The 9489-nt window shown below is 40.0% G+C and overlaps 1 non-coding gene across 1 annotated transcript; it reads left to right on the top strand.

The window, feature by feature from the left end:
- Window positions 1–8669: 8669 nt before the first annotated feature.
- On the top strand, window positions 8670–8773 carry LOC111750632 (U6 spliceosomal RNA). The gene has a single exon (XR_002785735.1). It is a non-coding gene; the product is annotated as a U6 spliceosomal RNA (small nuclear RNA).
- Window positions 8774–9489: the final 716 nt, after the last annotated feature.

The following is a 9489-nucleotide window of genomic DNA, read 5'->3' as shown; positions in this document are numbered from 1 at the left end:
TTCAGATGGAGCAATTGCCTAGCACAGTTACAAACTTCAAGATCTCAAAGAGCACGTAGCAGATCTCACCAGGTCCACGTAGGCTCTTGCGCCCAGAGGCAATCCGGTGGTTTAAGAATCAGCAATGGCATAAGGAATTCGGGAGAAACAGTGAGTTTGAGTAGAATTCAGGGTGAACTAGGGAGAGGTACTGGAAGGTCAGGTTGGGGCCAGATTGTAGAGGACCTTGAAGCCAGGGTATTTTGATCTTTAGGAGCATTACACTGGGCTGTAGGCCCTGACCTTTTGTGGAAAGGCAAGAGTATTCTGCTATGGATGGATGTCCTGCCCTGCACATTGCCATCCTGGTAACGTCTTGCCTCTGAGCATGTTTCCTGAGGTTTGTCCAGGCCAGCTCTAGTCATAGTGCATTTGCACATTATTTGCTCAATACAGTAGTGGCTCCTCTTAAACACTTAGGAGGATGCTACCTCTAGGAGAATCAAAAACCTCTCACTTCAAAATGAATGCTGGGAAGAAGAAGCAGGAAGAAGACGGGGGCAGAGGGAGGGAGAGGGAGAGGAGGGAAAAGAGGGGGAGGAGGAAGAGGAAGAAGAGAAAGAGAAGAAATTTGGACTCTGGTCCTGAATCTGCTACTAACTGATTGGGTATGTGAGGAGCCTTTTTCTCTTCTTGGAACCCCAGCTTCCTTATCAATAAAATGAAAAGGTGACAGATCAAGTGATCTCTAAAGTTCCTCTTAACTTGAATGTTCTTGGGAATAGACTCACTGCTGGCATGTCTGCATTTTGTTTATTACCATTTGTCTTACATCTCCGTAGAATCATTCTGTTGGACCAAGTTTCTGAGGATGTCTGAAAGATAAAGTAAGTGACTTCAAAAGAAAGTACAAGATCACTGATCTAATTTAGCCTTTAACAGGTGGACTTTCACCTGCTAGTACTGCCTTGAAAGGGAAAGTGACTTAGCAGCAGTTACAATGTGTCGACAGTGGTACTCAGATTCTCTCTTTCTCTGTCCACTTCTCTTCCTGCTGTCAGTAACAGAGCTTATTATATGATGAGAAGATCACCACAATTTTATAGTTGTGGTAGACTGGAGGAAAAAAAAATTAATAAACCTCAGACTGGTTAACAAAAAAACCGAACTTGTTATTGAGTCAAATCTGACTCACAGTGACATTATAGGACGGAGTAGAACTGCCCCATAGGGTTTCCAAGGCTGTAATTTTTATGAAAGCAACTGCCACATCCTTCTCCCATGGAACAGCTGGTGGGTTCGAACCACTGACCTTCCAGTTATCATCCAAGAGGAGGGCCTGGGCTGGATTCTGACGGAGGAGTGAGATTTAACTGGGCAGAGAGAAGGGAGTCAGACATTCCAAGTAAACCAGGATGGTGAGGCAGGGCCTGAGGGTCAGGATGAGTCAGGAGTTGTCCTGATGAGAGCAGGAAGCGATGGGAAATGAGGTGTTAAAAGCAGGCAGAAGGGGAGATTACGTTTGATGCTCTAAAACTTTGATACTCAAAGTGTGATCTGGGAACTAGGAACGTCAGCATCACCTGGAAGCATGTTAGAAATGCAGTTTCCGGCCCCACCCCAGCTTTACTGAATCTGAATCTGCATTTTAACATCCAAAGGTGATTGGGTTTGAGATAAAGTTTGAGAAGTGCTGTAGTTTGGGACAGTCATTCTCATTGATACTGATGACTGAACCCCAACCTAGACGACTGAATCAGAATTTCTGGGGATGGGACTTGGACATTGGAGTTTTGTAAAAGCTCTAATGTTTAGTCAGGGTTGAGAACTACTGTTTTCATGGCTGTAAAGCAAGAATGAAAATGTTGAATCAAGGAACAGCAAGGTGAAAGAAGATTTAATGAAGATGAGTCAGGTAGCAGTATGAAGAGCGTACTCAGGAAAGAGAAATTTGTGGCGACAAACTAAATATATAGAACAAAGGAGAAAACAACTCCACCATGTTGTGTCTTGACGGCTGGGCTAGAAGTTGCTGTAGGGAGCTGGCCTGTAGAGGATGATGAAAAGTTAGTTTGGTTTTAGATGGTGATACCATCTGGCAGGCATTAAGAGGTGTGGCACTGGAGGTTGGGTTCCAGGGCAGAACTAGAAGTATGAATCTGGAATCCATATAAATGGTTCAGGATGACCAGGTAACTGAATAAAATCTTTTTGTTCTGTAAAAGTTAGAATTGTAGTCTTGAAAGGAATTTTAGAAAACCTTAGGTAAAACTTCTAGAATCCTAGGAACAAGGAACTTGGAGTGAATTCTGGTTGTACATCAAGTGTGATGACCTCTGATAGTGCAAAGAATGTCTTTTTTGCTCGGCCTCAGCAATCCTCTGCCTAGAGTCATGAAAGGGCCAGACCCTGGGCCTCCCTGTAGAGCCCTATGGAGTCCATTTCTAGAAGGGCTTGACCTGTGTAAAGTTTCCCTGCCAACTCTGTGACTCATCGACACACTTCTGCAGTGATATTTTTGGAGTACAATTATGTGTAGCACAATCTCCTTTTCATGGCTGACATTGTTACCCATCTGTGATGTCATTAAGCTCTTGTGATCTAAAAGCAGGGAGGAGGTAAACTGCGTGAGCAAATTGGGAACCTGCGTGATTGATGGGATCCTGGGATTCACTCTCTGAGTGAGGGCTGTGTAGCCCTGGTATCCTTCTCTTTAAGGGGATGTGGGAGTTGAGTAGTGATGATGCTTACCTATCATGGTTCATGTCAACAGTAGGGTGCAAACCGATAGAAAATAGACACTGAGGTGAAAGAAGTACGTAGTAGAAAGACCACTGTGCTTGGAGTTGGAAAATCAGGGTTCAGATCTAAGCTCTGCCACTTACTGGCAATGGCCTTGTGCGAAGTTTCCACCTCAGTTAAAATGAGGAATTTATCTTCCCCGTAGTACTGTAATGAGCAAATGAGATATTGTATGCGAGAGTGCTTTTTAAGCTCTAATGTACAATATAAGTCCAATATATTTTTTAAAAAGGACATCAGAATATCAAATGAATTGATAGGTAAGGAAGAAGTGGACCAAATGAAACGGGGACATCCGTTTCTAAGATAGTGTTGTTTTTTTTCCTGTCTTTTCTAATGTACCGAAAAGTAGGAATCTGCCCCTTTGGTTCTGTTGTGTTCTCATTCTTCCTCCTTCAAACTGTGCACCTTAGATGCACACCTGGTTATATGCTAAGGTGGCCTGGCCTTTGGCAAAATTGTGAAGGAAGTGAAATGTGCCTCTAGTGTCCCTAGAAACTCACTTTGAGATATTCTTCCCAAAGCAGAAGTGGGTATTGCACTTCCTGAGAACGAGATATTTATGTTCTCTTCCTTCCCTCTCCCCTACTTGAGAAGTGAAGGACCTGAGGACATGTTTTGATGTTTTCAGGGATATTTGCTTTTCAGGTAGAGGAGCAAAGCTTTAAGCTGTGATGATGGAATTTTTTGCATCAGTGAGGTGGGGGGAGAACTGTAGAATTTGATCTTTCTGGTACTCTTGAAATCACAGTACATAGGCTTTCATCACATTGGGCTTGCCTTGTCGTAGAAATTTGCCAGCCCTCAAAGATGTCATCAATGATTTGATCCACATTATAAGTACTGTGGGGTTCTGTGAAATGGATCCAATTGCATTACTTTGTAGGGATTTTATGAGAATCAAGAAGAGAACAGAAGAGAATAAACTATTATGCTCGTCACACAATAAGTACCATTGAGTTACATGGGCACCAACTTTCCTTACACTGGCAGAATGTATTCAGAGCCATAGAAAGCTACAACCTGAAGAAATCTTATGAAAAGTAATTCATCTGTATAGTACAATGTCGTCAAACTTTTGCATGTATCGGAAATCAGTAAGTGATTTGTTAAAATCCAGATTGCTGGGCCCTGCCCCCAGAGTTTTCTGATTCACTAGGTCTAGGGTGACTTGGAGAATTTGCATTTCTGACAAGTTCTCAGGTGATGCTGATGGAGCTGTTGTGGGAACTGCACTTTGAGAACCGTGGATCTTGTGCCTTACAATTGATAAAATACTTTCCCATACAGATCTCCTTTAATCATCATACATCTCGTGACCTCATGAGATAGGTACTTCATAGATGAGGAAGCAAGCTCAGAAGGACTTGAGTGCTGAAGTTCACATAGCTGGTGGAGAGCAGAGCTGGGATTCTGAGCTTCTTACTCTTTCAGTTCTTTTTCTAGTTCTAAATTATACTATTTCAGAGTTCTAGAATGGCAACTAAGTGTGGCCAAAATGAGAACTTCGATCTTCTGACTCTTCCTGTAAAATTATTTTTATTAAATATTCTCTGTGATGGTCACCTACCTTCAGCAGTGAGCTATAGCGATTGGGACATTTTGGAGATGTATGAAGATATTTGGGGGAGGTAGTAAAATGACTGGAGGGAAGAAAATACCAAGAAGCATTGCTGATGGGTGATGAAAGAAACCTAGTTAGGCAGAAGGAGCTGGGAAAGGAAACCAAGGAGAAGCCTGATGAAGGGAAGGGGAGAGAGGGGTGAAGAAAGTTAAAAATCCTGAAAGATTCTTTATACCACTTACGCATTTAGTTTCATTGGACAAGATATACAGCCTTTTTTCCTTTAGCCACTTGGCTACTCTACCATATTGTGAGAGGTCTAGTCTGTGATGTAGTATAACAACATACAATTAATTGTGCTTGCAAAAACTCTCCCATATACCCTGGTGTTCCTTGTTGTTTGCCATTACAGTAGTGTCAGTCCCTGAAAAATTATGGAGCTCTTGATATGTTTCCTTTTCAGCCCCATGTGTTCCTTGTATTTATCAAAATGGAACACTAACAAATATTTATTCAGTTTTATAGACAAGTTGACAATAAAGACTACCATGTGTGTCTCCCTGCCATGGTGACTATTTTGCTCAAGACATGATTGACTGAGATGTCTTTAGTGTATTATAAACACATATTAAAAATAGCAACCTTAAAAAAAAAAGATAAAACTGACAAGTAGAAAGCTCTGTATTTTTGGATGTACTACAGTGCCAACCTGGTTATTAGAACATGAAACATAATCCTTAATAAGTTGTCTAAGTTTGTATAATGATTCTTTTTAAAATAAGCTTTTTTTTGGCTCATACATTTTTCCTCTTCATTTATAACAGTTTCTTGAATTGGAACCTGTTTAAATATTGCATTTTTTTCTGTGTGTATATTCTAATAACCTAGGAAATATAAAGATCTGGCTATTTTTATAGAAATTTCAAACACAGTCCAATTCTCAACTCTTAGCATCCATTTATGACCATAACCATGAAGCTGAGAGAGGTTACTGTGTTTTTATATTGCATTTTTTTGTCAAACAAAATGTTCCTAAACGGGCTGCGTACTCTCTACTTTGTTAACCAAATGGAGCACTCAAGATCTGTGCTGTTTATTTCTAAGGGTTTTATTAGCAAAAGCGTGGAAATGAAGATCCTTAATATCTTTATGATTGCCCATTTAATGCTCACCCCTCCCAAAAAACATTTATTTAAAAGTTGAAAAGGCTTCTGTCAGTATAAAGGATTTGTGACTTAGATTTTTTTTAAGTAGTAAGAAAAGGAAACAGGCCCATATATATTGTAGGTGCCAGGTCTGAGAGTTCTTGGTGTCATTTAAACTTCAGTTTTGTTTTGTGAATTAAATATTTAAACAATGGTTTTAAGAAACAAAAAAAGGAAACTGTAATGTTTGAACTATAAAATTTCAGATGTTTATTGACTTTTTGACTCTCCCAACCAACTTCCTGTCCTCATAAATTGCTCCCGTGGTTGATCAGAAGCGGATTTGTGTTATTTTTTTCTGTTACAGTGTGTGCACGTACCAGTTTTATTCCCAATGACTGGCTAATGCTTTTAACTAGAGGTGGTTGTGCAATAGTGTTGACTAAACTCACTGTGGGGCATGCTGTGTGTGCAGGTCCCCACTTTCAAGTTCAGCATGTGCTATGGGGGTGCACTCACATACGTGTTTGTAAATACCTATTTACCGTTGTCTCTGTCCTTTTACGTTAACTGCTTCAAGAGATATCGGTATTGATACTGGAAATTAAAATTAAACAAAACACAAGGACTATTCAAAAACCCACTGTCTTCTATTGCTTTGGGACTATAATGGGTGACAGAATGCTGTTAACAAAAAGGAGAGTCACTGCAGTGGATTGTATCTTAATGGAGTTGGGAAGTTAAGGGAGTTAAGTTCTAAAGTCAGGGCATAAAGGCAAGAACTGAGACCAACCAAAGGAAGGGCAGATTCACTTCTGCCAGTACCGTTTCAATGGTTCTCTTTTTTGGAATATTTAAATTCAAATATGCTGTATGATTCAGCTTGATAGTACGTGTCAGAGAATCTACAAAATTATTCTTAATTTTTACAATATTTCGATAAGATGGGTGATATCATCCGTATTTTAAAGGCGAGAAAACTGAGGCCTCAAGAGGGTAAGTGACTTCTCCAAGGCCACCATAGCTAGTAGCCAGCTAGTAGGGCCAGGATTTGAGCCCAGATCTACCTGGTTCCAAAGTACTGGCTGTCCAGTATACCATATTAGAATATTAAGAATGCTTAGAGATCATGTTTTATAAGCAATGTATTTCACAGATGGGGAAACTTAAGACTTGCCCCTTTCACTGCTTCCCTTATTCAGCGTGGATAGTGGGGTATTGACTGTATATACTAGGCTCTGCCAGGATTTCCCAACTGGTAGGGTATGGAGAGGATTTAGTGCATCAGAGAGTGATGGATAAAATTTAAGAATTGGGTCAAGGAGGGTGGGAATGAACCAGTTAAAGGAATTGGAATTACATAGTCTGATGTGAAATGTAATCCTTCTCTTCAAGGGAGCAGCGACTTGCTGAAGGACAAAGACCAGCTGGGCTGTACTTTAAGTGCAGCCAAAGCAAGAAGAAAAGACTTTAAATTGTGCTGGGTGGGTACTTATTTGAACCCTTGCTGAGAATTTTGCATTTCTAACAAGTACCTTGCTAAGAATTTGCATTTCTAGCAAGTTCCCAGGAAGTTATACATAAGAATCACCAGGGGACCTTTTACACTGTAGATTCTGATTCACTACATCCAGGGTGGACATGCAAAGCACTGGTTCGAAACCGCCACCGCCCCCCCCCCCACCCCGGCATGTAGTCAGTTGTAATTAAGAACTCCTGACAGTGGTGAAGGGATGTGGTTGCAGGGCTAGTTAACGTGAGGGGTTAGGGGATCTCATTCCTCTTTGGAAATTTATAAACTAGGATGAGAGCTACCCTTTGGAGGGTTTTCTGTTTTCCTGCCAAAACTTAGAGTAGTGTTGTCCTTCTCAAGAACTATAGTTAACAAGCAATATCTCAGTTGACTCGTCAGAACTTCCTGTGCCTTACAAATAATTTTACCCTCTGATTCCATCCTCCCCACTGGGGTCAGAGCTGTTTCATGAAACACAAATCTGATATCACTCCTCTGCTCAAAAATGGCCCAAAGCAGCTCTTTTCGAAGTGTGGTCTATGGATCCCCAAGGGGAAGTTTGTCAGTTGTAGCAAATAAAAATACAGGATGCCCAGTTTCATTTGAATTTCAGATAAACAACAAATAATTTTTTAGTGTAAGTATGTCCCTTGCAATATTTGGATGGGCATACTGTATTTCATCTGGCAACCCAACCCAGGGGTCCCTGAGACCCTTTCAAGGAATCTTTGAGGTCAAAACTGTTTTCATAACAACAATAAGACTTATTTTCCTTTTTCACTGTGTGACATTTGCAGTGATGGTTCTAAAAATACTGGTGTCTTAGCATGAATCAAGGCAGTTACACCAACTTGTACTAGTGGTCATTGTGTTATTCTCTATCAGACACTTCAAGTTAAAAAAAAAAGCCAATTTCACTTAAAAATACCCTTGATAAAGCACTAAACATTAACTTTATTAGATCTTGATCCTTGCATAGATATGCTTTTAATACTCTGGATGATGAACTGGGAAGTCTGCATAAAGCACTTGTGCTACAAACAGTGACCGTCTCACTTGTGTGACGGTTTGAGGTGCAAAGTGGAACAGGTTACTTTTCACAGAACACCATTTTTGCTGACAGACTAGGGTTATTCAAACTTAGGCCTTTGGCAGCTATTTTCTTGAAAATGAATGAGATAAGCCAGTCACTTCAAAGAAAAATCTTGACAGTATTTGTGCCAATTGTAAAATTTGAGCTTTCAAGTGAAAATTAGACTTTTGGAAAACTTCTGTCTACCACTGAGAGCTTGACAGCTTCCCAATACTGAAGACCTTTCTGATGAGATTGGTGGTGATGTCGGTGAATGTGATTTTTAAATATTGTATAATGAAATGTGTTAACATTTGGAAAATCAGCATAAAACTCCAAAACTGAAACGAAGCCCATCACCACTGAGTCGATTCCGACTCATAGCGACCCTACAGGACAGAGTTGAACTGCGCCATAGGGTTTCCAAGGAGCAGTTGGTGGATTCAAACTGCTGACCTTTTGGTTAGCAGCCAAGCTCTTAAGCACTGTGCCACCAGGGCTCCAGTTGAACCAATAATTTCCAAATGATCAATGTGTTATGTTACCATTCAAAGTGCAAAATAGACTGATAGATTTTAATGTAACAAAGTATGAGTGCTCACTTGGGCAGCACATATACTAAAATTGAAAGGATACAGAGAAGATCATGGCCCCGGTGCGAGGATGACATGCAAATTCGTGAAGCATTCCATATTTTTAATACTTTCTTTTCCAAGGCACGTGGAACATTCTCCAGAACAGACCACATATTAGGCCATAAATTAGGCCATTAACAGAATCCAAAACATTGAAATATTACAAAGCGTGAAATATTTCACTAAAATAGTTTCAAATTCTACATTTCGACTAACCTTTAAGAGTCAAGTTTTAGTGTTTTATCAATGAAGAACATCCACAATTATCTACCTCTTCTTTTCAACTTCGTATCGTGTGAGGCTAGATATTCTTCATATACTTCAACCCAAACATTCTATCACTATGGATTGAATGCAGAAGCAGATATGAGAATCCAGTTGTCTTTTATCCAGCCAGACATTAAAAAGGTTTGCAAAAATGTAAGAGTACCACTCTTCTCACTATTTTGTTTTGGGAAACAGAGTTACTTTTCATAAAAAATATTAACATGTAATGGGCTTATTATGATGTTTACATGAATTAGTAATTTAAAAATGTTCTGTTTTAATTTTGAATATGGCAAACATCAATAGATATAATCTACATAAACAAAAGCTCATTGAAGTCTTAGATAATTTTTAAGAGTGTAAATGTGTCCTGGGTCCCAAAAGTTTGAGAACCCTTGGTCTACAGGATAACACCCAGACTTGTAAGCAGGACATTATAGACTTTCCACGATCTGGCTCCGTCCTGCCTTTGCAGCCTCACTTCTAAGTACCCCTAGGTTGCAGCCTAACTA

The sequence above is a fragment of the Loxodonta africana genome, chromosome 22 (genome assembly GCF_030014295.1).
Source record: "Loxodonta africana isolate mLoxAfr1 chromosome 22, mLoxAfr1.hap2, whole genome shotgun sequence".
Lineage (NCBI taxonomy): Eukaryota > Metazoa > Chordata > Mammalia > Proboscidea > Elephantidae > Loxodonta > Loxodonta africana.
The sequence above is the reverse complement of the archived record's forward strand: the minus strand, read 5'-3'. Positions and strand labels throughout refer to the sequence as shown.